Source organism: Citrus clementina, unplaced genomic scaffold (genome assembly GCF_000493195.1).
Source record: "Citrus clementina cultivar Clemenules unplaced genomic scaffold, Citrus_clementina_v1.0 scaffold_4, whole genome shotgun sequence".
NCBI classification, from domain to species: Eukaryota; Viridiplantae; Streptophyta; class Magnoliopsida; order Sapindales; family Rutaceae; genus Citrus; species Citrus x clementina.
The window spans coordinates 5,493,860-5,509,907 of NW_006262274.1; the positions used below are offsets into that span (position 1 = coordinate 5,493,860).

Sequence of the window (16,048 nt, forward strand, 5' to 3'; positions counted from 1 at the left end):
AGTGCAATGTTTAGTATGAGTTCAAAGACTCAAGTGTTTTATTCACATTGTTTCATTCGTAATTTGTTCCCGCCATTTTTATTTTAAATTTTAGGATAAAAAAATCACCATCCAACTAATTCAAATACTAAATTGAAAAATTAGTCCTACACACAATTAGATCTACCTCTCCTACAATCAACACTTGTTACCATTAATCAATACTAAAATAGATTTGTACACTTATAAGTTCACTAAAATTTGCAACAACAAGGTTTTGGCGCCATTGCTGGGAAGCTAAGTCATTTTAATTTGTAGAGTTAATTTTCTTTGTAATTATTTTGTGAAAACATTGTGTGTAGATTTCGAGTATGTTTTCATAGTAGTATGTAACATTGTACTAGGGTCAATATTATAACTTCTCTTTTCTTTTTATTTTCATTAATTTTTTTTATTTTTTATGTGTTTTTTGAATGCCTGGTCTAAAGTTACAATCATATGATCTAGAACCTATAGATCTTGAACTTTAAAATACATTTCGTACTCATAGGCACATTGCATCGCAGAGTAAAATTGTGGATAAATTTAAAATGGAATTAGAGCAACAACAATTGCAAGCACTTCATGATAGGCCATTTAAGGATTACTTTAGTCCGTTAGCTAATTTGAGCAAGTTATGCATAAGATACCCAACTGTACTAATAAGAGTTTCAGGTTAAAATCTAGTGTGTTAAATTGTCTCTTATCATTCTATGGCCAAGAAAACGAAGACTCATACAATCATTTGAATAATTTTCATACTGTTTGCCAAACTTTTAAGTTATGTAAATTTATCAAATAAAGATGTTAAGCTTAGGCTATTTTCATTTTCTCTAAAGGATAAAGCTTGTTTTTAGTTCATTACATTGCCTACTAATAGTATTACATTATAGGAACAAATGATAAATACTTTCCAATTCATAAAACCAATGCAATTTATTGGGAAATCTCAGAGTTTACTCAAATAAAAGATGAGCAATGTTTTGAGGCATAGGAGTGATTTGACAAGATACTGTTGAGGTGTCCACATCATCGGTATGAAACATGGCACCAATGTCAATATTTTTTAGAAGGACTATTGCTGCATGTGCAAGAATGGCTATTGGCAACAATTGGAATTAAGCTAATGTCTAAAAGTGCCCTTCGCATCTACGTTTTCTTATACTATTGTTCAACCTCGCAAATTAATGAGATTTCTTCCTGCGATAAATAAATAATTCTTAATAGCGAACCCAATCACTTAGGAACATAAAAAAAAAAAAATCAAGGGAGTAAATGAAGTCCATGTTGGCAAGTCAAGATCATAAACTAAGGAAGTTAGAGCAATAGTTAAAGGGTTTTGTTACTAAATAACATCATTAAAAACTGTCAAATCAATAGAGCCATATCTACAATCAATTTGACCATGATACACACTTTAGATCAAATCAATGCCATCAATATGATGAGAAAACAATCGAACTACAACCCTTATTTTAATACTTATAATCTTGTATGAAGAGACCATCCTAACTTTCAATGTTCTCAAGGGTTCCAACTAAACGAAACAACAGCTCCAACTCTACCAACACAACTAGTTCTTTAAACTCCTCAAGTATCTCAGCCACCATTGAGACAATACATTCAAGATTAGAATTATTCACAATACTAGACCATGGGAGGAAGTGCTCCAAAAATTTAAAAATTTGACTTACTTTATGTTGGAACAACAAAGTCGCGCCATTGATGAGTTGTGGAATGAGATGGGAGCTAGCATAAATTCCCAAGCCAAATAATCTTAAACCTCAAAAAAATGGTGGGTCAACTTTCTTTTTCAGCTTAAAACATTAACTACAATTGTTGAGAAAGACAAATTCCCAAGCCAGCCAGTGCCTAATCCTAAGGGAGTACATAAAGTTTGTACCAATTCATCTAGCAGCATAAAGAGGTCACAACCATCATGACCTTGCAAAAACGATAAATAAGTCAACAAAAAAGTAAAGATGCTGGTAAAAAAGATAACTCAAGTTGTACCTTTAGACTTTGAGGACTCATCACTAAAGGAAGAAAAAGAAAGCAACCCATGAGAATACATCCTTAAAGCTCTATTCACTCAAATGTTAGTTAAGTAAAGAAGGAAAATTCCAAAAGTGAGATTATGGAGATCCTTAAATAGATATGTGTTAACATCCTTTTGCTTGATGCTATAAAGAAGTGCCCTTTTATGCTAAATTTCTTAAAGATATTTGCAGTAAAAAGAGAAGTATTCACGTTCAAAAGAATGCTTTTCTAGCATCTTATTGGACTTAAGAGCTAGTATAAATCTTTTTCCTTACTCAGTATTGGTAAAACTTAGATTGGGAGAATTACATCTAACACTAGTTTTATTTTCATGTTGATTACATCTAACACCCGTTTTATTTTCATGTTGATTACATCTAACACCAATTTTACATCTAACATCCATGAAAATACTTGGCATTATGGTGGAGGATATACTTATGCAGGTAGACAAGTTTTATTTTCATATTGATTTCATTGTGAAAAATACTCAACCAATGCAGGATTTGACGAAACATATTGCTATTATTTTAGGCCGACCTTTCTTAGTAACTGTCGATGCCTATATTCAATGTAAGACCAGAAATATACAGTGGTCCTTTGGCAATATGACTAGAGAGTTGAATATCTTTAATATTGCCAAATAACCTTATGATGAAGACAATGGAATTATTAATGTAAATCTAATTAAAGAATTAGTTTATTATACTTTTCCTTTTAACCTTAGTGGTGACCATTTGAAGCATGTTTAACTCACTTTGGTTTAGATTTTGACATTGACAAATCAATGGATGAGGTTGATGCCTTACTCGATTAATCACCAACTATGGAAATCAATAAGTGGAAGTCAAGAATAGAGCAATTGGTACCATGAGGAAAGAAACTCAGCCGATCATTAAAATCACTTCCAAAGCCTGAGCACTTTGGAATATGCATTCTTGATAGAAGAAAATATTTTGTCAATAATCATCTCATCCTCTATTGACAATAAGAATATGCATTCTTGATAGAAGAAAACATTTTGCCAATAATCATCTCATCCTCTTTTGACAACAAACAAAAGAATAAGTTGTTGGATGTTTGAAAAGAGCATAAAAAAGTGTTTGGATGGATCATAGCTGACATAAAATATATAAACTCAGTAGATTGCATGCATTACATTCATCTTAACAAAAATGATAAACCGATTGGGGAAATGCAACTTCGATTAAACCTCAATATAAAAGAAGTTGTTAGAGCTAAAGTTTTTAAACTATTAAATGCAAGTATCATTCACTTTATCTCTTATAATTCATGGGTCAGTCTTATACAAGTTGTCCCTAAAAAGTCAGGAGTCACAATAGTTACCAATGTTGATAATTAATTAATACCTACTAAAGTGACAACATAATAGTGTGTGTATTTTGATTATAAGAAGTTGAATTCTGTAAATTTATTGATTACATGCTTAATAGATCAGCGGGTTATCAATTCTATTACTTTTTAGATGGCTACTCAAGATACAACCAAACTTCCATAACATTAAAAGACCAAGACAAAATCATTTTCACTTGCCCTTTTGGCACTTTTATAGGTGAATGTCATTTGGCTTATGCAATGCACTACCGTATTTCAACAATCATATTTTCTGATATGATTGAATGTTTTCTTGAAGTCTTTATGGATGACTTTTTTATCTTCCATGACTCATTTAAGTAGTGTTTGTATCATTAAACACTAGTTCTGTAGTGATGTACAGAGAAGAATTTGATCTTGAACTATGAGAAATGTCATTTCATGGTAAAATAAGGTATTGTTCCAGATTATGTTATTTCGAAAAAAGATATAAAAGTTGAAAACGCCAAGGTAGATCTCATTTATAATTTTTTTCCACCCAAAATAATCATTTTCCTTAGGCATGCTGGTTTTTATAAATATTTCATTAAAGATTTTAGTAAAATTGCTAGACCCCTATGCATTTTACTTGCTAAAGATGTACCTTTCGTCTTTGATGATTCATGTCTTGATGCATTTGAAAAATTAAAGTATTTATTGACCTCACCTATCATTCAGCCCCCAAATTGAAACTTACCTTTTGAGCTCATTTGTGATAAATCTGATTATGCAATTGAAGATAAGAAGTTGATTGTATTCCATTGTCATTTACTATGCTAGCATGACATTGAATAATGCATAACTGAATTATTCAACCATTGAAAAAAATGCTAGCAGTAGTATTTGCATTAGAAAAATTTGATCTTATCTGATAGGATATAAAATAATTGTGTTTACATGCTGCTTTTAAGTATCTTATTACAAAGAAAAATGCAAAAGCCAAACTAATTCAATGGGTATTACTTTTGTAGGAATTCAACCTCATGTTCAAAGATAAGAATGGCATAAAAATGTTATGATAGATCATCTATCTTGCCTCAATTTTGAAACAATTCCAAAATGATTACATTTGAAAGAATGGTTCCTAAATGAACAACTAATTAGTATATAAGCACTGTCATAGTATGCTAATATAGCCAATTACCATATTACAGGACAACTTCCAAAACGTTGGACTAAACAGGACCTAAATTTTTTATGAAAATAAAGAATTTCTTTTAGGATGACCCTTATCTGTTCAAGTATTGGGGATCAAATTACTAAACAATATGTCCCAAATAGCGAATTTTAAAAAATCCTTTCATTCTCCTATAAAAAAGCTTGTAGAGGTCATTTTAATACTAAGAAGATGGTTGCTAACATTTTACAATGTAGTTTTCATTGGCCAACTTTATTTCGAGGTGCTTACATTTTTTTTCTTCATGTGATGGATGACAATGTATGGAAGTATTACACGAAAGCACATGATGGCATTAAAACTTATTCTAGTGGTCGAGATTTTTTATGTGTAGGGCATCGATTTTATGGGACATTTTCCTCCTTTTTTTTGGCCATCAATACGTATTGATTGATGTCGGCTATGTATAAAGTGGGTAAAAGCAATTCCATATAGAACTAATGATCACAAGATGTTGATAGAAAATTTGAAAAGAAATATTATTTCATGGTTTAGATTACCTCAGGTAATAATTAGTGATGGTGGTACCAACTTTTGTAACAGATCATTTAAAGCTCTTCTGACAAAGTACTCTATCACATATAAAGTGGCAATCCTATTCTGTCCACAAACCAGTGGCCAAGTCAAGATCCTCATTCAAGAAATAAAAATATTAGAAAAGATGGTAAGACTAGATAGAAAAAACTAGTCATTGAGACTCGATAATGCGTTATAAGCAAACTAAATGGCTTTCAAGAGACATATTATATTGTATTCTTATAGGCTAGTATATGGGAAAGCTTGTCACCTATAGGTGGAACTCAACAATCGTGTATATTAGGCCATCAAGAAATTCAACTTTAGCATGCAACAAGCTGGTTAGGAAAAAAGATTACAGCTAGCAAAAAATAAAGAGATTCACAATTATGCATATAAAAATGCCAAGAATTAAAAATAGCGAATGAAAGTATTTCATAACAAGCATATTATGAGAAACGCTTTTACACTAGGTCAGAAAGTACACCTGCACATACCTTAAGAAGTCACGCGGCTCATTAATTAAGAAGCAGTCATTTAACCGACACATGGGAACTCCATCACGTCACCTTTATGTTTCACTGATTACATTTGCCTGCTTTATGTAATACTTCACTTACCACCTCCTACTTACCACTCCTATTTTTTTTATTCGGTATTGTATATAAAGTTCACAAAAATTAAAAGATGCTTTATTTTTCTTAACTTGGAGAATCTAAAACAAGAGTAAACAAAAGGAAAATGGAAGAGAAAAAAAACACGAAGAAGGAAAACGAGAGAAAATGGAAGGAAAGAAATAAAAGAAAAAAGAGAAGCTGGGAGTAAAGAAAAAATATAAAAAAGAAAGGAAAAGAAGAATGGAATTAATAAGCCAAGAGCCAAAAACAACTTGAAAAGAGGAATTAAGAGGAAACTTTACAGGAAATGGAATTGGGCAATTAAATTAATATCCAGTGAATTAGTGAGTAACAAATTTGTGAAGTTTGAATAGTTATATTGCAGTTTTCATGATATGTATTACTAACAATTAATTTTTGAACTTGTATTTTAAGAGAAATCTAAATATTTAAAATGCTATAGAGACCCAACAAACCCCAAAGTGAACCAAGATCTGTGAATGGATTATTATTATTATTATTATGTATTCTATAAAGCATTTATATTTGATAGTATGATTTAATATCTTGTTATGATTATATGTATATATATTCTATGATTGATTAAGTCATCAGATCTGATTGCCAGTCATCATATGTGTACCTTTCCTATAGGCTTGCGCATGAGTATTTAGAGTTATATTACTTTGCCTGTGTGATATAGTTAAAGAGGTTTTTCCCCAACTCTACTCATGCTATGACAATGATCCTAGTGAATTATTTCCTCTAAGTACTATTTGTGCAGTTTTGTCATGTATATCTTTACGATTTTATGTTTGCTTATGTAATATGTTCACTGTAGAGTTATGTCATATGATTATATATAAGCACTAGTGCATTTATTTCTATATATATAATTATATCCACTCACTGAGTCGCAAGCTCACTATTTTCCTATTTACTCAATTTCTCTCAAGTTTTTACCAGATTTCATGTAGTTTAGTTTCTAATTGGTTAAGGTTGGCCCACGAGAAGCATTGCTGCATGACTAGCATTTTGAGCATGTTTATATTTATATGTATATATTTAAGTGTGTGTATGTACGGTGAGATGTGAACCATGCAAGTTTTAAATATATTTTTGGACGAGGCACAAATGCTATTAGAAGATTATATTCGAGGCGTGAGGCTAGTTTTATATATTCGTAGATTAAATTTATGCCATAAGTTTTAGAGATGAGCATGAGATAAGTAATACAATGACTATCGCACGATTCACCTCGAATCCGACAAAAGGGATGGCGTTGGTCATGTCAATATTTTATTCAATTCTATGCTTTTATTTCCAAATAAATTATGCTCTCAATGGTCTCGTCTATTTATTTTTTCTACTATATCCATGTGGGGCCGTTGAAATTGAAGAATCAAAGAATAATGTCACTTTTAAAGTTAATGGCCAAAGATTAAAATCATATACAGAATACCAACCATATGAAGAAGGCGCTGAAATAAATTGAGTGATCCACCAAATCTTGATTAAGTCTTTTTATTTTTTTTTTGTTAACTTAACTTTTTTTCATTTAATTTTATTGTTACTCTACTGTTTAAAATTGTTTGATTGTTTTTTTCTATGTCTCAATTGATATGCACACACATCTTTTAAGTGGTATGATGTTTCTCAAGTGTGTTTGTTTGACAATTGTGTTTCTTCATCACTTCTAATATATGTCACGAGTACCTCAACAAAACAGACCCTCTTCAACCATCTTAAAGCACTTTTATGTGTGAAGTTTCACCTAAGAAGCTTGATACAAACTTGTAAACCACATCATGTCCTGGATCTATGACTACTATTGTTAGCATCTTAAGTTAAGGATCTAGAAAAACAAATTAGGAAAATAAATGATGATATACATGACATCCAATTGGTTTGTTAAATGTTAATAACTTTTATGATAGTTTGATAGTATTCTTAATCATGTAATTAATAATCATTTTATTCTATTCACAGTGAAAAAACTCTTATTGCTAATGAGTTACTTAATCTTTTACAAGATTATAGACCAGAGCTAGATCGCAAGACCTTTGCGTTGAATTGTTGGCTAATGATGATAGTAGTAGCTTTTGTAAAAAGTGCAAACTAGATAAATTATGTTGTAGTGTTCATATGATGCCTTCTAAACTCTACTTCTTTTCTTTAAGACATTAAGAACAATGTCTCGTTCTGGTTGAGAAAGGAATAATTAATAATTGTGAAATAACTAATAATTGAGTTTGTTGTATTAAATTTTTTGTCCTGGTGATGTTTTTACTAACTTTGGATAAATTTTAATTGAAGATCATCAGATATGAAGTTTAGTTATCCTAGAAATGCATCTTCTTATTCTTAAAGTCTAAATTTCAAAAAAAAAATGAATTCTCCATTATAACATTATTGACTAATCTTTTCTACCTACTTTGGCCATCTTGAAAGGTTCAACAAATCATTCTAGACACACATGAATGAAAAGTGATGACTGTGGTAAGTTGAGATTTTGTAATAATTAGTCTTTTTGTTTCATTCATGACAAATAACCGAAAGTAGTAGTTATTTCACCCCATAAAAAAAATCAAAAGGAATGTAAAAAAAAAAGAAAAAAGAAAGTGACGTTCTTTCTTAGTAATAGGATCTTCTACCTATTCAGCAGAGGGTATTTGCATAAAACATAAAGAGTTGATCAAGCTTGTGTTATTTGTGAGCTCTTACTTAGTAATCAGAACTCCCACATAATCAATAGTGAGTAATCGTGTAGAAAAATAAGAGTTCGATTTGTCTAACTTAGATCTTTTTTAATAACTGAGACTCTTACCTAGTAAGCAGTGAGTATTCGTGTAAAATAGTTGGAGTTGATAAAAAATATACTATGAATAACATGCTGCCTAACGAAGAAACTCTAATGAAATGGTAAGAACCAAAATATTGTTTTATTTTGACTAAACCCCATAGTGATTATGTCAAACATCACTGAACACAAAGGACAATTTGCTGAATTATTGATTAATGGTTAAATGGCGAAAGAGAAATAGACTTTTCAGATAGTTCATTTATTTGGCAAATAAATTTCAATTCGAGCTTGAATTTTGCTAGATATTATCGCTTAATTTGCTAGGAACTAGTAATAAGTTGGATGGATGCAATGTTGAGTGTTGCAAAGTGGTTTTTCATAAAGGGAAAGATTGTTATTTTGCACTCCAAGTCTCACTAAAATCTCTACTTCTGTGTATTTAAGTCTTTTAAACTTTGATTAATTGAATTTTGTTATAATTTGAGTATTTTATGTGTTATTGGGGGTATGTTGGTTAAATTAAGGGGAACACTCTATTTATAGATACAATCGACAAATTATGGCCATCAGATGAAAACAATTAGGACGCTCAGGATTGCGCCACGTGGTAGGCTTTAATTGGTTGAAACACATCATTAGTCAACACCACATCAGCATTTCGGTCCAATAACATGCTACCACATCATCGGCCAACACCATATAATCAGTCAATGTCAAATCATTAGTTTAATAGGATGATACCACATCATCGGTTAATACCACATCATCGTACTATATATGTAAACAATATTGTACTTATGAATAGTGCCATATATATGAATAATACCATATACGTGAACAATACCAAATGCCCTTTTATACTCCTCCTAAGGTTTTCGATCGTTCCGAGTTAAAAAAATGCCATCTATTTCGCTGTTCGACTTCTCGTTAGTTGTGAAATGGTCAAAATATCCCTAAAATACGTAAAATACTCAAATTATAATTAAAAAATAATAAAAACTTAGAAGATTTACACACGTAAAGTGAAAATGTTAGCGAAACATTAGAGCATAAAATGATTATTTTACGCTGTATAAATATGCATTCTCTAATACTCAACACCCCCCCCCAACTAGCTTATTGCTAGTCCCTAGCATATTAAGAGATGAAATCTAATAAAATTCAAACTAAAGTCTGTTTACCAAATCAATGAATGTTTCCGAAAAATTGTTTCCTTCCATTTTGCTACTCAACTATCAATAAAAAATTCAGTAGTCGGTCAAAATAAATCAATACTTCAATTCCTACCTCGTCTCATTAGAGTTCCTTCTATGGGCAGCATATTTATTTATATTATTTCTTTAACCAACGCTATCCATTTTACGTGAAGACTCTCTGCCTACTGAGGCAAGAGGCTAGATTTCTAAGAAAGAGCTGGGTTGGACAAATCGAACTCTCACCGTTTGACATGAACACTCTTTGCTAGTTGAGGCAGGAGGCCCAATTACTAAGTAAGAGTTTTCACAATTTTGATCATCTCTCACCGTTTCACATGAATACTATCTGTTTACTAAGGCAAGAGACCTGGTTACTAAGTGAGAGTCTCTTTTTCTTCTTTTTTTTTCTTTTTTTAAGGTATAATGACCACTGCCTTTATTTGTTGCTCACGAATGAAACGAAATGATTAAGTATTACAAAATCTTAACTTACCACCATTATTACTTGTCGTGTGTGTATGTCTAGATTGGTCTGTTGAATCTCTCGAGATGACCAAGGTAGACAAAAAAAGTTAGTCAATAATATCGAAAAACAATTCAACAATTTGGCTTTTTTTTTATCTTTTTAACTAAACACCAAGACTAGGAAGATGCGTTTCTAAAATAACTAAACTTCACATTCAGTCATCTTAGACTCAAAAATTTAGAAATGGTTAATAATTACTACAATACAACTATCATTTATTCCACAATTGTCAGCTATTCACTCCCCCCAACCACAACGAGGCATTGTCCTCAATGTGGAAAAATGTATAGTTTAAAAGACATCACCTGAACATATCAATAGAAAATATTTACAAATTGAGAGTTAAGTTTAATTTGTGCTTCTTACTACTACTGCTACTGTCATCAGTCGACTAATCCAATGTAAGAGTCTTGGGATCTGGCTCTGGTCTGTAAGCTTCTAAAAGATAAAATAATTCATTAGTAGTAGGAGTACAAATAAAGCTTGTAGCTCAATGATTCAAAAGCAAACAATAAAATGTAGCTCAATTATTCAAAAGCAAACAATAAAAAAAAGAGCAATGATTAGATAGAAATCACACCATTAAAAGCAATAATGTAAACAGTAAATCAAAAAGATATATATTGGTAGTTGTGATTTTGACTCACATCTTTCTCTGGTTTTACGTCCAAAAACGGCTTGAACGCCCTCTATGGATCAAGGATATGCTTTCCATCATGTTTTCTTATAAACTAGCCAGCAGTCAGATTCCCGAGACTGTTTTGTGCACGTTCGTTTTAGAACAATGGCCATAATTGGGAAATTACTCTCTGTACATATCCATTGGGATGTGTTTCAAGAGACAAAAGGGTATCGTCCAATGACTCCTTATTCAAGCCATCCCTAATGAATTTAATCTTATCTTTCGTATTATCAGATACCATTCCTAGAGCGCATGGTTTTTTATAGCATTGCATTCTGGCACACTTATGACAAGAAACTATAAACCGTACAACTCTTTGTTTTCTTACAAAATTTCTTTTTCTGCAACCAGGCATGTAGGCAACAAACTTAGGAGGGAATTCCCTTGCTAACCGTACTTTGGCTTCAATTAACTAATAAACGTCGACAGGGATATTATTCTTCATGAACAGGCGCAAATGTTCGAACCGAGTGTTGTAGATTGTGAGGAGTGCATTTTAAGGAAGAGAGGAAAATCGCTTGTGAAGATTTGCAAGAGCTGTGTTCTTATCCATACCTTGGCTGGAGAATATCGATTATTGTGGGAAACTGAAGGAACCGACTTCAATAGTCACGAAGTATCGTTATCCGACACTTTACCGGGGTGACAAAAGATAACATACCAAAGAAAAGAATAAATCTAGCAAAACTACAACACACGTGAAAGCAAACAAAAATCAAAGCACACAATGCAAAAAGTGGGATGTTAAATGATTTGTCTCACTAAGATACTCGTGATTTATAACACAAGTGATGAGAGAGAAAATACAATTGTCAAATAAACACACTTTAGTAGGAAACAAATAAATCAATTAGTAAAGCAAAAAATAAAAAAATTTCAATTCAGATTTGGTGGGTCACTTAAATCTATTGCGTTGTTTTCTCCATGTGGTTGGTATTTGTGACTTAGCTTTAAATCTCTTACCATTAACTTTAAAAATTGGACCATTCTTTGGATTCTTAAGTTTAATGGCCCATGTGGAAAAATAGTGTGCATAATAGATGGACCAGACCATCGATAATGTAATTTACTTAGGGAGACTTGCAAGTGAGAATTGAATAAAAACACTTTCTAGCCTGATGCGAAAGATTTTCTCATAATTTGTTTGTCATGAAAGACTTTCATCTGCTTCTTATAGTCCTTAGCATTTTTTTCGTTGTGAATCTCCTCAGGTTTTGCCAGTTATAATCTCTTTTTTGAACCACAGATGCGGTATATGACGTCTGCATTCTTTTGTTTTACTTCAAGGGGGGATGAGATGATTTTTGACAATGTGTTTTCTTCTCTCAGGAATGTATACTTCAAAGAGTCGGGCGACGATTTGAGCTCAATCTTTGATGGTGATTATGATGATGGGATGAGATTTTCCCTGATGGTGTCAATTTCTTTTTCTTTGAATTCCATGAATGGAGAAAGGCATTGATCTCGTCAAAAACCAATCCAAAGTGAGTTAACCATTCTTGTAACGGGCCATCATTAAGGTTGTAATTCGACTGCTTTCTCATTACATTTATAGCATTAGCTTGATTTGGGTAGGAATCATGGTCAAATTGGTTGTATGCTTGTGACTCTATTAATTTGGCAGCCATCAAAGATGTTATTTTGCGAGAGAGTCCTTCAATTATCTCTTTGACTTTCTTGATTTCTGATCTTGACTCGCCAACATGGATTTCATTTACTCCCTTGATTTTTCTCACATTCCTGAATGATCAACTTCGTTGTTTGGAATTATCTGCTTGTCGCTAGAAGGAATCCTAAATCTTTGATGCACTTTTAGACATGAGCTCACCTCCACTTGGTGCCATTAGCCATTTTTGCACATGTGGCAATAGTCCCTTCAAGAAAAATTGACATTGGTGTCATTTCTCATACCTATAATGTGGACACTTCAAACATAGCCCATTGAATCGCTCGAATGCTTCAAAGAATTGCTCGTCTTCTCTTTGAGTAAACTCTAAAATTTTCCTGCGAATAGCATTGGTTTTATGTACTGGGAAGTATTTATTTAAAAACTTAGTTACCATCTATTCCCATGATGTGATACTATTAACAGACAATGTATTAAACCATGAATGAGCTCTATCTCTTAGAGAAAATGGAAATAGTCTAAGTTTAACATCTTCATCTGAAAAATTTTCATACTTTAAAGTTTGGTAAACGGAAAGAAAATATTCAAATGATTGTATGGGTCTTCATTTTCCAAGCCATAGAATTATGAGAGACAATTTAGTCATTAGCTTTTAACTCAAAACTCTTAGCAGTTACATTTGGGTATCTTAAGCATGATGTGTTCAAATTAGCTAATGGACTGAAATTATCCTTAAATGGCCTTTCTTATGGTGCTTGTGCTTGTTGCAAATCCATTTTAATATTATCCTCAATTTTACGCTGTTATGCAACGTGTCTTAACGTACGAAGTATTTTTTCTAGTTCGAGGTTTACAGGTTCTAGATTAGGTGACAATGATCTTTGACCATGCATGCAAAAAACACGTAAAAATTAAAAACAAAACAAATGAAAATAAAGAGAGAGGGGGGAAGTAATAATACTGACCTTATCACACTGCTACACACTTAAAACTTGCACACAAAATTATTTACAATATATACAAAGAAAATTAACTCTACGAATTAAAATAACTTATTTCCCCGGCAACGGTACCAAAAAATTATTGTGCAAATTTTATTATAGAATAAATTTTATGCTGACGAGTGTCGATCCCACGCGGAGGTAGATTTAATTATGCGTAAGATAATTTTCTAGGTGTATATATGAATTGGTTGGAAGTGAATTCTTTTATCTTAAGATTTAAAATAAAATGGTCCGAATGAATTAAAGATGAAAATAATGCAAATGAAACGATTGAGTCTCTAGATTTACACTCAACATTCACCATGTGCTTAATATTTCTCTTTTAGTTTCGATTAATTCATGAGGGAGGTAATTCCACCCCTCATAATCATCACTATAATAAATATAGTATCAAGCACTCAGTATGTCAGAGATAATAATCTTTGACTTAGTGTGGTGTTAAGAACACGCTGTGCCGGGTTATAATAATCCTTTTGTCGACAACGTGGCAAGACCATCCACTAAATAGCTTAGATACACTCTCTGTTGACACTAAGTCAAGACTACCCACAAAATACTAGAGAATAATTTTCTCTCTAATTAATATGGTGCTAAATACTCCTTGTGCTAGCCAGTAACGATATTTTACTAGGGAGCTAGTATACAGTACAAAATCTAGACACGATACACTATGTGTTGACAATGAGTCAAAAAACCAGCATAAATTAGAGAGGAAAAGAAAATAAACTTACCTAATTAAACTCATGGATCATGTTAAGACTTCACCTTCAACTCAATGTTGAAACTAAATTAGCCACTCATAACTAAACTAGAGGTAAAATAATAATTTTACTAGAATATGTAGAAAATACAAGATAGAGAGAGAATTATAGAAAATGAAGCTCAAAAATGGATTCAGGGGTGTCAAATTAGGGGGGAGCTCTTTATTTTGATTGTTCAACACATCATCAGTTAATACCATATCAGCATTTCGGAGCAATAAGATGCTACCACGTCATCGGTTAATGCCACATCAGTATTTTGGTTAAATAGCATCCAACCACATCATTGATCAACGTCACATAATTAGTCAATACCACATAATTGGTCCAATGGGATGCTACCACGTCATCGATCAATGTCATATCATCATACCGTATATGTGAACAGTGTCGTACTTGTGAATAGTATTGTATACGTGAACAATACCAAATACCCTTTTATGCTCCTAAAGTTTTCAACCGTTTCGAGTTCCAAAATGCCATATGTTTCGCTGTCCGACTTCTTGTTAATTGTGAAATGACTAAAATATCCCTGAAATACATAAAATAATTAAATTATAATAAAACACATAATAAAAAGGTTAGAGGATTTAAACACGTAAAAGTGAAAATGTTAGTGAGATTTGGAGCATAAAATGACAATTTTACCTTGTATAAATATGCAGTCTCCAGTATTCAACATAGGATAATTGAAATATATCTCACGGTTTTAAAGTTGTATATGCCACACTCGAGGATGAGTTCTTTTCCAAGTGAGGGGGATTGATGTTGGTTAGTCGCATGGGATGAGTAAGTTATCTTCCGAAAGTCATAACTTGTGTTGTAGGTGTCCATCTTGGGTTACAATATACCTTTCGAGGTTTGTAATGAGATGAAGCAAATTTACAATGGCTTGTGTTGTTCTGTTGTTCTGCCCCGTGATCGAGTCAGAAATTCCACTTCTTTCCTAGTTATTTCTTCAGTTTTAAGTTTTTTTTCCTATTTTTCTTGTTTCTCTTAAGATTTTTGTTTTGTTTCTAGATGTCAGATTTGGTTGCCGTTTATTTTGGGTTTCTTATTCATTTAGGAGAATTTTAGTATAAAATAATATTTTGGATTTGCTTATTTTGTTAAATTTGTAATTTTTAGAGTTATTATATAACGGGCCCAAAACCTTAGTTTTGTTAATTCAAACTTATTCAATAAACTTCATTATTAAGAAACATTTGTTTCTTTTATCAGTTAACTTTAAATGTTTCTGCATTGTTAGCTAATTATTTACAATTTCCTTATTTTTTATTTTTTTATTTATCAGCATTAAAAATAATTTTTATAAACTATTCAATTAACAACCGGCAAAAAATTGGTTGTTCAAGTGTTTACAGCCGCTGCATTGTAGGATGACCCAAGAGAGGCGGAAAATAGAGGGGACAAAACAAAAGGCATTTTAATCGATACCAAGGAAGGAAAGGTTTCCTATTAAAAAAAGGGAAGGAGCATGTTGAAAAAGATGTTAGCATTGCATTAATTATTGTTGTTCTTCTCTCTAACAATTTTCATATCAATCTTGAAAATTTTCAAAAAAAAAAAAAAGATACCAAAATTGAAGAATGAATGGGAAGGAATTGTCAAGGTCTCCGGATAGACCCATTGCGTATGAATGAACAATATATTTTAATAAGATTTAATTTTAAAAAATTCATTTTAAATTTTCATAAATTAAAATAT

The 16,048-nt window shown here is 31.8% G+C and overlaps 1 pseudogene; it reads left to right on the top strand.

Moving 5' to 3' along the window:
* LOC18045728 overlaps nt 1-16,048 on the top strand; it is a 98,375-nt pseudogene that overhangs the window by 37,911 nt on the left and 44,416 nt on the right.